General features: G+C 37.0%; 1 long non-coding RNA gene across 3 annotated transcripts in view; it reads left to right on the top strand.

The window, feature by feature from the left end:
- LOC138146600 (uncharacterized) overlaps positions 1-15746 on the top strand; it is a 266472-nt gene extending 250726 nt beyond the window's left edge. For all 3 annotated transcript variants that reach the window (XR_011164538.1, XR_011164537.1, XR_011164536.1), the window contains one exon: positions 15353-15746. This is a non-coding gene — a long non-coding RNA (uncharacterized lncRNA). The remainder of the gene's footprint in view (positions 1-15352) is intronic.
- Positions 15747-15989: the final 243 nt, after the last annotated feature.

The raw sequence follows: 15989 nt of genomic DNA, 5'->3' as shown, positions 1-15989 counted from the left end.
GATGATAGATAGATAGATAGATAGATAGATAGATAGATAGATAGATAGAATCTTTGTGTATATGTAGTTTCCCATTAATAGAATGTAAGGTCTTAAACTTGGTCCCCTTGTGGGAGAAAAAGAAAGTTCTATATGCTTACAAATCAGGAACATTAAAAAAGATGTTTAATTTTTTGAATCTCTTCAATAAATGTCTCATGTTAGTAATGTAATTACCAGTTGTAAAATTAATACAGCTCAAACCCAATAAATTATATTCTCCCTGGATTTCTGTGCTTATTTTCCAAATGAATAGGAACTTGAATTTTGAAACATTTTTGCCTTGCATTATTTTTTAAACATCTAAGCTATACATTATGTTGTACTCATTCAGGTCCAGTTTCAACAGAACTAGGTGTGAATTTACTACCCCATAATTCATGCTCTGGGATGTCTTATTACAATTATAATGTTGCATTGTAAAAATTTTAAAGAAATATTTATATTGTTAATTAAGTGATGATGATTCTCATAAATTCTGAATAGTGAATTATGGTTCATTAGTCATTGCTCAGACTTATTAGCCAATCAAGTGATTTGAGTTTCCCTGTTCACATTTTTATTTGCTTGTTAATAAAGCTTACTGATAATATTTACTCCTTTCTATTTTCTGCAAAAGACATACATTTGAAGATTCTATGGGGTAACAATGTCCCTAAAACAGCTTACCAACATCAAGGTTAGAATGAGGAAGCCATGATTAGTGGGGAAGATACTAAAGAACTTTTTAGTTATTTTTTCTAAGATCCCTTTAGGGCTTCCATTGCTAAGAAGGTTTCCATATTGGGCAGAGAAAATGTGTTTTGTTGTTTCGGTTGTGTCTGACTCTTTGTGACCCCCTTTTGGGACTTTCTTGGCAAAAATACTGGGGCAGTTTTCCATTTCCTTCTCTAGCTCATTTTGCATTTGAGAAACTGAAGCAAATAGGGTTAAATAACTTGCCTAGGGTCACACAGCCAGTAAATGTCCTGAGGCCAGATCTGAACTCAGAAAGATGAGTCTTTCTGATATTAAGCATGGCACTTTATGCATTGTAGTGTCTCGCAGCCCTAGAAAATGTTACCACTCCAACAACTTTAGTGATGTCCTGGTTATAACTCCTTTGAGTATATATAGAAAAGTTTCATGCAAGCATTTCTGATAGGTTGATGTGGATAGCCACCTAACTCCCACAGGGCTATAGGTGCAAGGGAGTCCCAGAATTCCAGAGGTGACACAGAATCTCTTCCTCTGATTCCCTCCTCTTCCTACCTGTGTACTCTCAGGAATGGAAGATTATTGGTAGGATATAGGAGCTGTAGGGGATGAAGGTAAAATGGTACTAGAAAGTGTGTTTTTTATTCCCTGTTCTCTCTCTGTCACTTGGAAGAAGTTTACTGCCCTGGCTGAAGTCAGAAAGTGTGACCTTCAAGTAAGACTGTAAGCTTGACTGGGTTGGGAAGCCCCCCACATTTGTACTCAAAGGTCCCTTCCAACATCTTCCAAGTCTCTCCCCCAACTTGGCTATTGCACTGACCTTATACAAAAGATCCCAACTCTTCTCTCTGTAGAAAAAGGGTATTTTCTCCTTTAGAATGCTTACAATGCAACATAGATGCATGTATTTCCTTGTGTAGTAGTAGTCTGCAAAGTGGGGTACATGTACTTTAGGAGTTGTGCAAGCTGGAGTGTGGAAAACATATTAAAACGCCTATTTATAATTATTGTGCTTTTCATCTAAAGAAAATAAAATAAATTAGGCCCCAATTTAATACCTGGATTGATCCTGGCACCTTTATTTGGTCCATATGTCAGATGGTCTCATGCAATATACTTTACAAGAAGTGCCCTGAGGGAAAAATGAAAGTCCCATGATGCAAAAGGAAGTGACACTCACTCCCTCACTCATTCATTTTCTTTCAGTATATTATTACATATTGCAGCTTACATGTCCTGATTTGAGGTTTTGTGGATAACTTTATGTAATTTTAATTCTATCAATTCTCACAGAATGTTTAAGTGGCTTAAAAAGATTCCTACAAAGAAACCACGGATTAAAGTCTAATACCAAAAACAATATGAGCACAAATGAACAACAAGAAATTAATAGAGCTGAAATTTCTCCCCCTAGTAAGAGATCTTTGTCAGTCACATTGAGAGGTAAAAATAATTATGATTTAATCAGTTCTGGTAAGAATTTAACCAAAAATTCAAAATTATCAAGATGATTATTATAATATGGTTTAATATTTGCTTTCATTAATGATGACTCCTGCTCTCAGAATAAAACTGTGTCCTGAGATATTAGCTAATGGTAAATTGATGCCTCTAGGATTACCAAGGTATGTTTAGCAAGTATGTCACCTATTAAAAAAAAACACAACAAACCTCTCATTTGCAAAAAAGAAGGAGAAAGAAAGAAAAAAAAGGAAGTAAAATTTTCTAATATGTTTAAAAATTTTCCAATCAAGAGTTTAGGTGTTTTTTTAGCCCATTATTAAATATATAGAAATACAATGGAAATAATTAAACAGATAGAAATACAAGTTAGTTTGCAAGAGCAAGTGATAGACATCAGGGAAGGCAGAAATTTACTAACCAAATTTTAACAAAAACCTTTGCATAATCCTTGGATAGAATTGAAAAATTCATAACCTGATTTAGCAAACGTACTTCTTCTCTTTAGATCTATCAATATTTCGAGGTGATTTTTCAGTTGTGATAGTAACTAAGACCAAGTATCAAAATAATCTGAGTTTAAAACCAGGCCTTTAGATTCCATCTCATAGAGTTAAACCGAGATTCAAGAAATAACGAAACACATTGCTCCCACTCAAAGATATTATTTTATTATTGTTACTATTTTATTTCTGTGGTGAGAGCAAGAGAATTTTGTACTATTAATAAAATTATATTCTTAAAACATTATCTATTTCATATTTATTTCATCCTTTTAACCATATATATATATTTATGTATAAATAGTTTGAGTGTATCTTTTATAATGTTCATTATAGATTAGAACAGTAGTACATGTATGTCAAGTTAGGGACAAGAACTCAACCTATGTCATCATTGGTATTGGGAACTGAGGGGTGAGAAAACTCCTTCTACAAATGTAAGCTAGCCAGAATCTTCTCTGCATCTGGCAGGCTTAGGGAGTTGAATAGAACACAGAGATTAAATGACTTGACCAGGATCACACAATCAGAGTGTTTGGATCTAGGTTTTCCTGGCTGGCTCTCTATCCACTGTGTCATCCTGTTTCTCTTATAAGTATTTAATTAATAAACAAACATACTTAATATAATTAATTATCACATTAAATTAACTAGTAATATAATTATTTATTATATACTAGAATTATTATATTTATTATATTACTAATTTAATTATAATATAATTAATACATATTTAATTCAGGATGTGTGCCCAACTTTGTTGTTGTTGTTGATAGGGATAGATGATAAAAAATGTTGGAGATTCATGGATAGAGTGCTGGACTTAGAGTCAGACAGTTCTAGGTTTAAATCTTACCCCTAGTTATGGAGTTATGGGTAAATTGCTTAACCACTCTGAGCCTCAGTTTCCTCATTTATATAGTGGGAATAGTAATATGTGTGATGCCTACCTCACAGGGTTGTATGAAGGTCAGATGAGACCATGTAAAAGGGCTTCATAAACCTGAAAGTGCTATGTCTTCTTTACCACTATGACAGCTAGGTAGTGCAGTTCATAGAGCCCTGAGCCTGGAGTCCAGAAAGACCTGAGTTAAAATGTGGCATCAGAGAGATTTATTAGCTGTGTGACCCTGGGCAAATCATTCAACCTCTATTTGCTTCAGTTTCCTCATTTGCAAAATGGGGCTAATGATAGCACCTACCTTCCAGGATTGTTGTGAGGATCAAATGAGATAATGATTATAAAGTGCTTAGCAAAGTGTCTAGTGCATAGTAAGCTCTATATAAATGTTAGCTATGATGATGATGATGATGATGATGATGATGGTGATGATGATGGTGATTGATGATGGTGATCATGATTGATGAAGATGGTGATGATTGATGATGATGGTGATGATGATGATGGTGATGATGATGATGGCTCATATTTATTTTATGTTTTCAAAGCTCTTTCCAAGTTTATCTCATTTGATCACATGCTCATAGGATGGTAGATTTTGAGCTAGACAGGACCTCAGTTTCCATCTTGTCCAACTCCCTTGTATAAATGAGGGAACTGAGTCCTAGAAAGATTAGGTAATTTGCCAAGGATAACACAGATAGTGACAGATACAAGATTTAAATGTTAGTTATTATATCTCTTCCTTCTCCTCCTCTTTTGCCTCTACTTTTTTTTTATTTTTTTTGCCTTTTGGAGGGCAATTGGGGTTAAGTAACTTGCCCAAGGTCACATAGCTAGTTGTGTATGTGTGTGTGTGTGTGTGTGTGTGTGTGTGTGTGTGTGTGTATGTTAAGTGTCTGAGACCGGAACCGAACTCGGGTCCTCCTCACTCTGGGGCCGGCACTTTACTCACTGCTCCACCTAGCCACCCCTTGCCTCTACTGTTGCTACTCCTTCTGGTACCCCAAGCCTGGCATACTGCCATCCATTTCTTGGTCCTGACCTTGTGTAAACACCTTCCCTTCCCCCCTCCCATCTTATGGCTAGGAGAAGGCAGAAGAAATTGTGTCACTGCTAACTTATAAAATTTCAAATTAACTCTTGATTTCTGATCAAGTGTGATCAAGATGGAAATACTTCACACACGTTATTTTATTGATCTTCTCAGCATCACTCTGAACTAAGGCATGATAAGTAGCTCATATGTATAAGACTCTTTCTTTGGAGTGTTCAGAACAACTTCACATATTCTCTGATGTTCCCTTCCATTCCTCACTAACCTGTGACATAAGCAGAAATAAGAGCATTTTAAAAGTTGTATTCAGTTATGTCCAACTCTTCGTGACTCCTGTTGGGGTTTTCTTGGCAAAGATATTGGAGTGGTTCACCATTTTCTTCTCCAGCTCATTTATAGATGAGGAAACTGAGGCAAACAGAGTTAAATGACTTGACCCAGGGTCACACAATTAGTGTCTGTGGCTGGATTTGAATCTTGGTCTTCCTGACTCCAGGCCTAGCCCTCTATCTACTGTGTTGCCTAGCTGCCCAGTAAGGGCACAGTGCTTAGGGTTTGTTGGTCACACAATGAATCTCTGATGGAGCTAAGACTAGACTTGTTTTCTTCTGATTCCTTGTCTATAGATCTCTTCATAGACATGATCTCCTATTGGGAAATTCTGTACTGCAAAAATTCTATGAACCAGAGTTGTGTTAGCCTCTTAGTAAAAATAGAGTAAAAAATAGTTAAATGCAGTGTCAGATAAAATCCTACATAAAAGATCCTATGCATGACCAATTTTACATAATTTTCAGATATATTATTGAACTTATGATGCTCAAGTATGAAGAAGCACTATTATATTTTTAATCAAAACTTCTATAATATATTGTACACAATTTAAATACCTTGATCAGTTTTATATTATCTCAGAATCCAGTAGGATTATTGAGCTTTTTAAATATTTATTTTTTTATTTTGTAAAGTAACTTTATTTGAAGAATATAATTGAGTTACTGTAAACATTTTATAACTTTGAAATAAACACCTAACTTGGTTTGAACATGGAGTTAATTGAATATAAGTCAGAAAACTGAAGATTGCAACCAAAAACCATTTTCAGAATTATTATCCATTCCGGAAAACAGTTCCATTCTGACAAAATAGACATAATTAACAATAACATTATTTCAATAAGATTATTTCCAATTTTCAGCTCATGAATGGCGTCATTACCAGAGTGTAAGCTTGGTAACCTGAGAAGACATCATTAACTACCAAGTCATGTGTCTATTTTCCCTTCCCTTTATACCTTTGTGAGAATGGTTTCTATAACAACACTAATTGATATTAATCTAGGCTTGCAAAGCTCTTTTAGTCTATTACCTCCTTTGAGCCATACAACTCTATGGGGGTAAATGATACAAGTTTTATTATCCTATTTGTTTAAGTGAGGAAAGTGGAGCTCAGAAGGGTTTGATAACTTGTCTAGAATCATACATCTAATGAATGTCTTAGGATTTGCAAGTAATCCTGACTCTGAGATCTATGGAGAAGAGAAGGATTTATGACCAAATAAGAGAGAACATTGTGAAATGAAAAATGGATAATTTTGATTATACTAAATTAAAAAGGGTTTGCACAAACAAAACCAATGCAACCAAGATTAGAAGGAAAGCAGAAAACTGGGAAACGGTTTTTTTTTTATAGTCAGTGTTTCTGATGAAGTCCTCATTCTAAAATAGAGAACTGAGACAAATTTGTAAGAATGCAAGTCATTGCCCAATTCATAAATGGTCCAAGGATATGAACAGACAGTTTTCAGAGGAAGAAATTAAAGCTATCTATAATCATATGAAAAAATGCTCTAAGTCACAATTGATTAGAGAAATACAAATTAAAACAGCTCTGAGGTTTCACCTCACACCTGTCAAATTTCTATCAAATATGACAGAAAAGAAAAATAATAAATGTTGGAAAAGATGTGGGAAAATTGAAACATTAATGCATTGTTGATGGAGTTGTAAGCGGATACATTCTGGAGAATGGTTTGGAGCTAAGCCCAAAGGGCTATAAAACTGTGTGTACTCTTTGACCCAGCAATACCATTGCTAAATCTGTTTCCCAAGAATTAATAAAAAAGGGAAGGGGACCCACATGTACCAAAATATTTGTAGCAGCTCTTTTTTTGTGGTGGCTAAGAACTGGAAATTGAGGGAATGCCCATCAATTGGGAAATGGCTGAACAAGTTGTGGTATATGAATGGAATGGAATGCTATTTTTCCATAAGAAATGATGAGCAGGGGCGGCCAGGTAGCACAGCGAGTAAGAGCACCGGCCCCAGTGTCGGGATGACCTGGGGGATCGAATCCAGGCTCAGACACTTATCACCCTCCCAGAAACACCTGGCTGTGTAACCTTGAGCAAGTTACTTAACCCCAATTGCTTTAAAAAAAAAAAAGAGAAATGATGAGCAGACAGATTTCAGAAAAACCTGGAAAGACTTACATGAACTGCTGCTGAGTGAAATGAGCAGAACCAGGAGAACATTGTATACACTAACAGCAACATTGTGCAATGACCAGCTTTGGTAGACTTAGCTTCTTCTCACAATATGATGATCTAAGACAATTCCAAAAGCCTGGTGATAGAAAATGCTAACCACATCCAGAGAAAGAACTGTGGAGTCCAAATGCAGAATGAAGCATACCATTTTCACTTTTTATATTTTTTATAGTATTGCTATTAATGCTGTTGTGATTTCTTATCCTAGAATGTATAACTATATTATTTAACATATATTCATCACCATAGGTCCATTAGTGATGAACCCTAGGTCACTATGATTTGTACCCTATGCCTCAACAATATTACTCATAGCCTCATGTGACTGAAGATGAAAAAACACAATGAAAAAATACATCCTTTTCCATGCTATTCAAAGGTACAATATATTATTATCATTGTCTCACTATGATCAATGTCAATGGTGCTAGAAACTTTTACCTAACTTAGATTGAGTTCCTAACAAAGAGCCAAGTTGAGTAAAAGTCAACAACAGCTTGTCTCTCTTTGTATAACAGAGAGGAACCTAGTATCTTTTTTAGAATGTGTGTTCCTTGAGGGTGGAGGCTGTTTTCCATATTGTCTTTGTATCTGCTGCTTCTAGGAGGGTGGCTTGCATTTAGTAAATAGATTATAATTTCTTCTCGAATTGTTGCATTTTTTTCCCCCATATCCAAGTTGCTCCATGGGATTTAAGAGGCTTTCTGGATTGCTTTCAGGGGTAAGTCAAGTAGTTTGGAGGAATAAGGGGAGTTTTCTTAGTTTCCCCCCCAAAGAGTCAGTCACTCAATAAGAATTTATTAAACATTCCCTACATCCCAGGCACTGTGCTAAGTGCTGGGGTGGGGGAAGTGTGGAGGGGGGGAACATGTTTGCTCACAAACTGCCTGTTAGAATTCTGGAATTTTACTTTCATGGAAAATCTCAGGCAATCTACTTGAACATGTGTGATCAATTTTCCTCTCAAATCTCCACAGCAGGTATTCTCATTTCTTTCCACTTGCTGTGAATGCATAGAACTCCCACTGGGGGAACAGAATTGCCTTAATGCACGGCACAGCTCACCTTTGTCAGGTTACTTTTAATAACATTCCTAGGTTAGATCTGAACACATTCATTCCAATTCATTTGTTGTAGTTTGGAGGTTTGGACAGTCCTAGCAAGAGTATGGGTGTTTTCCTAGTAGTTTATGGGATGGTCTGTACCTTTTCAAAATTTTCTCTCTGGTGGTCTGGTAGGTTGAAGGATTGTGATTTAGAGAAATTATTGTTCTGGTTCAGTAGTGTTTCAGTCATGTTTTACTTTTTGTGATCTCCTTCAGGGTTTTCTTGGCAAAGATACTGGAGTATTTTGCCATTTTTGTCTCCAGTTTATTTTTGCAGATTAAGAAACTGAAGCAAACAGGGTCAAGTGACTTGCCCAGGGTAAGTGTCTGAGGTCACATTTGAACTCAGATCTTTCTGACTGCAAGTTCGGTGCTTTATCTACTGTTCCACCCACCTGCCTGCCCTAGCATAGTAGTGTGACCTCATTTTGAATATCAGTCTCTAGAAAAATTTTCATTTGAACCTTTATACTCAGCAGGTCATAGCCAATCGTTATTTTATCTATTTATTAGAGTATTACAGCAATTCATATCTGAAGACAGTTAGGGTAAGAATATTACAAAGATGAATGTATGGGTGAGAATAGGAAAGAGAAAAAAAGGAAAAAAGGGGTATGTAAGAAGGAATGATAATAGGCAAAAAGGGAAGGCAATAATGCAACCATAGAATCTCAGAGCTAGAAAGGACCTTGGAAGTCATATATGGACTCCATATTTCTTGACTTCCAGTTCAGTACTTTCTCCAGGACCACACATTTCTTTTAAATGAGTGAGTGAGGGGCAGACTACAATTTCCTGGTAGACTGAGAATGAACTATGGAATCACTCATTACAAAATGTAGGTTACCACAAGCATCTTAGTGCATTTAAAAATTCTAAAGTTAAAGACTTAAAACTGCACTCCGACTTTTGGGACAGCCCGTATATCACACAAATTGGTTATCCAAGAATGATCCATTGAAACAAATTTCCCCATCTGTGAAACAGAGATAAAAAATACTTATTGGGTACTTGACATCATCATTATCATCATCATTAATTGTTTTTATCGTTATTATCTTTTCTCATTTATATAGAACTTTTAGATTTGCAAATTTACATAATTATTTCATTGTATCCTCACCACATCTGTGTGAGGATAGCCCTAAAGGCATTATTCCCATTTCACAAAGGAAGAAACTGAGACTGAAAGAGGTTTAATGACTTGCCCCATGGTCACACAGCTAGCAAGTATTGGGGCTGGATCTCCTATCCCGGTCTCTGGAATCAGAAACACAGACCCTAGAAGGTCATCTCTTCCAAGCTACACCTGAATTATAATCTCCCTTACAATGGATCCAACACACTCATCATCCTGCTTAAAGATTCTGAATGAAGGCGGAGCTTATTAAAATGCTGGTGGCTTTTATTGTTAGGACATTTCATCCATATACCCAGCCTAAATTTGCTTTTCTTGCAACCCCATTCATTGCTGTTAGTTCTGTCTTCTACTACCGACCAGAACAAGTCCCAGTGACCACTTTTTAGATAATTGGAAGGCATTTAATCATGTTCCTCCGAGCCTCAGTAATAACTCTTTGGGTCTCATCATTCAAATAGTTCCAGATCCCTCCTCTGTTCCATTCTTTATTTAGCATATGTCTCTCCATCATGTCCACAAGAAAAGTACAAGATACATTGTCAGATGCTTTGCTAGGAACTAAGTAAACTACTGGAAGAGCTACCGGCACCTGTCAGTCTAACAACCCTATAAAAACAGGAAGTCAATGAAATTAGTCTAGAGAGCCCTGTTCTTAATGAACCACACTGGCTTTTGCTTTTCTGGATGTTCTAAGGGCAGTTCTCTTTGAATTACAGCAAAAATTCTTAAAGTATGATCCATGGACCCCTGGAGGTCCTCGAGACCCTTTCAGGGGATCCATGAGGTCAAAACTGTTTTCATAATAATAAGACATCTTAATTTCAAATGTCTTATTAATTTAATTTCTAATAAATATTGATTTGTGGAACCCATGTAAATAAAAGCTTTTTGGGAGCATAGGAGCCTCAATCATTTTTAAGAATTTAAAGGACTGCTGAGACCCAAAAGTATGAGAAATGCTGTACTGACTATGCAACATCGCCTCCGCCAGTGCCAGAGGACGTGCTTATTTTTCTTAAAAAGACAAATACTGAGGACAATTGTTATATGTGATGTAGGGGAAAAATCACTGCCCTGTATTTTCCCATTAGGAACATAGGCAAGCATTTGAGAGGCACCAAAGTCTAGGGCAATGGTGTTAAGCTCAAATAGAAACAGGAGCCCCTAAATTGTACATAAGGATTCCCAAGGGTCACATATTGACTTAGAAAACCACATATTAATATTATCTATATTTTATTATATTGTTACTTAACTTGTTAAACATTTCCCAATTATATTTTAATCTGGCTCAGGAGTGTTGTGAGCTCTGTGTCCCCCCACCAGCCATGTTTGACACTTGTGGTCTAGTGGATAAAATACTGACTTGGTGTTGGAAAAAAAAAAGATCTGGATTCAAATCTCTTCAGCCTAGTTCCCAGATATTTTTTATCTTGCCCATATGATCCTAGGCAAGGCATTTAGTCTTTTTGAGTCTGTTTCCTCACTCATATAGGGGTGGTAATAAGAACATCTATCTGACGTAATATATGTAAAGGGCTTTGCAAACCTTAAAGATACACACACACATAGACATATACATATGAAGAGAGGAGGAAATATGTTTTCTGGACTCCTACTCTTTGCAGATTTTAGGTTAGAAGCTCATTAACGAAAGTTAGGGGTTTAGGATCATAAGTTTCTGGGAGTCTGGACTCCTCATCCCAGTAATTTTCCAGAGTACTACTAACCTGAGCTGTGTGTAGTTAACCAGCTGTTGCCACCATGGGCCCTCCTGTAGCAAGTGCTGATAGAAACAAGGTACTGGGATACAAGGATTCTCTGGCAGTTTTTCTCCCTTCTTTTCTTTTGATTATGCCGAAGCCATGTTTTCAGAGGATAAAAATAAAAAGATAAAGGATTACCCAGCCTGGCGGTTGCATGCTCCCCACCGGGTACAACTATTGTGGGAATGGAACAACGGCTGCCGACTGCTGTTTTACTAATAAGGAGGCATTCCCATAAATCCCACGCGAAATTGATTTTTGACTGTTATATAAGAATCAAATACCAGGCTTTAAAAAGTAATTGAGAAATCTATTTGTAATTTACTTTGCCTATAAGAACCTGCTGTCCTGCTATAAACAATTTTACAGTATTTCTCCCCCGTTAAACAGCTATTTTTACACATCTGTTTGGCCTCTCTGGTATGACATGCTGTCATGAGGCAAAATGAATCCAGGTTTGAAACAACATGTGGGCACAGTTTCTTCCTCTTTCATCTTCAAGGGGATCTTTTTACAAGTTTTGATATCATTTTCATCTCAATACCGGTGAACTATGTTAATGGCTAATTATCTAACACAGAGGATTGACTGATGAATCATAAATGTGCTTTTTGGTGGTTGAAGAACATGATGAAACAACACAGTGTTGGCAATAAAGATCAGTTTCTCACTTGCCTTTAAGTTTCTTTAATATGGGGCAAAGACAAGTCTTCCAGGAAAAGAAGCAAATGAAATAACTTCCTGATAGCTGATTTTAATGCTCAGTGGAGGGATACTAATAGAAATAGGTATTAAACACCTTTTAAAGTACTAAAATTATGATAGACTATTTCTAATTTTTCCAGTTTTCCAATTTTTCCTAATTTTCCTTCAGATCCAAATGAGAAGAAATCTGAAGGTGAATTAGAAGTAAATTTATTTTAAATTATACCTTAGATTTTAATTCTCATGGTTATATCTCACTTTCTATCATTTCGGTCTGTGTCATCTCTATTGCTTCCTCTGTTTCTGTCTCTGTTTTTCTTTGTTTCTGTCTCTCTGTGACACACACACACACACACACACACACACACACGCTTTCAGTAAGAAGAATTTAGATTAGCTTTCATTGGCTCTCTGGCCCCTGACTCTTTATACTCTTGCTGTCAATGGTATGGTTTCCTTCTGCTCTCTTCTTTTATTTTCCCAGATTTTTCTTTCCTCTGCATTTCCTTCTTACCAGGGACTTTGTTCCATATTCCATTTCCTGGTTATCCTCTCCTATGTGTCTGCCATACTTCCATTCCCTCTGATATTTTAAAATCTAATTTCCCTTTAGTAAGATTCCTACGAGACAACATTTTTAGTTCCTAACTTTAAGGAGTCATTATTTCATCAACTTGGGTACTTCTTTACCTGATTCAAATTTTAAGCACTCTTAACACTATTAGATGGTCTTTAGAATTTACTGTACATCATGCTGTACCCAACTTCTCTTAGCCAAAATGGTTCTCTAAAAGCAGAAATACAGGCTTTCACTGGACCTGTGCTCTAAACCTTTGCAGTTTTCTAGCACCTTCCAAAGTTAATAATCTGCTGGCATGGACTTCTTTGAGAACACAGGATAAGAAATAATAGGGGGGTGGCATTACAATTAAAAGTGGTTTGGAAAGGCTTCTTGTAGAAGGTAGGATTTCAACTGTAACTTAAAGGAACACAGGAAAGCCAATAGGTAGAGATGAGGAAGGGGAACATTCCAGGTAGGGGGGAGAAATGTCCAGAGAAAATGGCTAGAGTGGAAAGGGGGAGTGTCCTGTTTGTGGAACAGCCAGGAAGGCAGTATCACTGGATCAAAGAGTGGCAGGGAATGACGTGTAAGAAGATTGGTAGAAGGAAGCTTGATTATGAAGGGATTTGAATGTCAAAGGATATTGTATTTGATCATGAAGACAATAGGTAGCCTCTGGAGCTTATTGAATAGGGGGTGACATGATTGGATCTGTGCTTTAGGAAAATAATTTTGGTGGCTGAATGGAGGATGGATTGGAGTGGGGAGAGACTTGATACAGGCAGAGTCACCAGCAGGCTCCTGCAGTCATCCGGGCTTGAGATAATGAGGGCCTGTACCAAGATGGTGGCATTGTCAAAGGAAAGAAGAAGGCACATTGGAAATACAGTGCAAAGGGGAAATTGACAGGCCTTGAAAATAGGTTGGATATAGGGGATGAGAGATAGTATGGAGTCAAAGAAGACCCCTAGGCTGTAAGCCTGAGAGATGAGGAGGCCAGGGGTGCCCTCTTCAGTAATAGAGAAGGTGGGAGGGGAGTAGGGTTTAGAGGAAAAGATAATGAGCTTGGTTTTGCACATGTTGGGTTTAAGGTTTGTGCTGGACGTCTAGTTCAAGATGGTTGAAATGCAATTGGAGATAGAAGATTGGAGATTAGCAGAAAGGGTGGACGGGTAGGTTTAAAAACTATTAGCATAAAGTTAGTAAAATCCATGAGAACTGATGAGATCACCAAGGGAAGTAGTGAAGAAGAAGAAGAGAAAAGGGACCGGGACAGAATTCATGGTATACCTATGGTTACAAGATGTGACCTAGAGGGTCCAACAAAGAAGACTGAGAAGTAATGATCAGATACGATAGAGGAGAAACAAAAGAGAGCGGTGTCCCAGAAGCTTAAGGGAAAGAGAGTGTCAAGGAGGAGAGGGCGATCAACAGTGTCAAAGGTTGCAGAGAGGTTAAGGAGAATGAAGACTGAGAAAGGGCATTGGCTATGGCGACTAAGAGATCACTGGTAACTTTGGAGAGAGTAGTTTTGTAGTATGTGGCCTCCCTTGAAGAAAAGACCACATTACAAGAAGACCATAGAAATTTAGATCTGGAGTGCATCTTGAAAATAATCTACTCTAAAACCTTCTCTTCCTTATGACTCAGACATCCGACTTTCAACAGTTAGAACTGCCCTGAGGTAGAATGGGTCTCCTTGGGAGCTAGTAAGTTTTCCCTGATTGGAAGACTTCAAACACAAAATGGATGATCTCTCAACAAGTAGGAAGTAATGGGGATTCTCTTTCAGGTACAGGCTAGACTAGAGTTCTGTGATTATGTGAGTAGGTACTGAATAGATGGAAAATAACATGGATTGTAATAAATGTGTTCTTTCTTCTTCTCTGTATCAGAGGAAAATACACAAAGTTCCATCTCCTGTCTCTATACCTTTGTATAGACTTTCTTCCCTTCCTAGAACTCCCTCCCTCCTCATTGCTACCATGGAATCTTCTAGTTTCCTTCAAGGTTCAGCTCAGAAGCTACCTCTTATATAGGTTTGATTTCATTCCACCACTTGTTAGGACCCCAGTGGATATTATTTGTATTTACTTACCTGTGTACATAGTTTTCCACAAATAGAATGTAAACTCCTTGAGTACAAAGACTGGCTTTGTTTTTCACTTTGCATCCCCAGGGCTCAAGGTAAAACCTGACAAATAAACATTTAATAATTGTTTATAGAATATATGAATAGCAAAAACCTTCGGCCAGGGATGTTTAGGAAGATGGCAGAAAAAGTAGCAGAACAGCACCTGCCACAATGACTACCTTGCTCCTTGACCCCTTGAAAGTTTTGTTCTCTATTTTGACCCCAACTGCCGTGTGGGCCTTTGGAGAGGATTCAAGACTGGGTTTCTTGCCTGCAGTGCCCAGGGGTGACTGCTGCTGGGGTCTCTGGCTATGGTAGTATCGCCCTGTATCCAACCTGGTTGTAATGATGAAAATAAAGTAAAGGCAGTTGGATCTAGGGCCAAGAGGCAGCATCAAAGGGAATATTAGGGAAACCAACCTCAAGTTATCAGGAATTTTTTCATCTAATTGGGGGTATTCTCACATTGCTGTGTCGATGGGACTCTAAGGCAACATGTGTAAAGCCTCCTGAGTGACAAAAGCTCAAATCTTGGAAGTGAAAGCCCAGTGAAACATCCACTGCAATTAAAATTCCAATCATGATCCTGAGGTGAGGGCCTTTTATATACAACATCCATGTCATTGTAATATTAATAATATTCCAAAAGTGTTAAAGGTTTAATGTACTGAGGAACATAGATAAAAACTAGTATTTAATCTCTACATTTTTTTCTGTTTCCATATTTTTTACAGCTGTTTCAGCATGAATATCACCTGCCATAAAAGAGGACTCATTTCAAGAAATATCATAAAGTCCACAGTTCAGCAACATTTTACCTTTTTATTAGGTTGGTTGGTGATAGCAGGTAAATAGGTGCTTCTCCTACTTTAACAAGCATGATGAATACAAGTAAAACTAGGAAGTCAAATAATTAATTCAAGGAATCATCTTCATTTTATTACTTAAAAAAAAATCTCAGAAAAGAAAATCCTAAATGTAATTCAACAACTGTATGGAGAGACAGCACGGAATAGTAAAAAGTGTTCTGGCTTCACCACTGGAGACCTGGGTTCAAATCCTCATCCTGTCACTAACTAACTCTGTGACTTGGGCAAGTTATTTTAAAATTAATGTTATCTCAAATTCCTCATTTGAAAAAAAAAATCAGAGAATTAGATGGGATGGTTTCTCTTTTTAAAAATTAAATTTCATGTAATTTCTTTAAAAAACTTTATTGAGTTGTTATTTTTATTTCATTGACATTTCTGAACTTGCCTGTTCCCTTATTCAGCCCATCAGTTAACTTTCTCCTAGTAATAAAGAAAAAACATTAAACAAAACCAACAAACATATTAACTACATCTAATAACATATGCAACAGTTCACACC

Source organism: Petaurus breviceps, unplaced genomic scaffold (assembly GCF_028583685.1).
Source record: "Petaurus breviceps papuanus isolate PSGF00001 unplaced genomic scaffold, PetGlider_PUasm1.0 90763, whole genome shotgun sequence".
NCBI lineage: Eukaryota > Metazoa > Chordata > Mammalia > Diprotodontia > Petauridae > Petaurus > Petaurus breviceps.
Note: the sequence above shows the minus strand (reverse complement) of the source record. Positions and strands in the feature narration are given on the sequence as shown.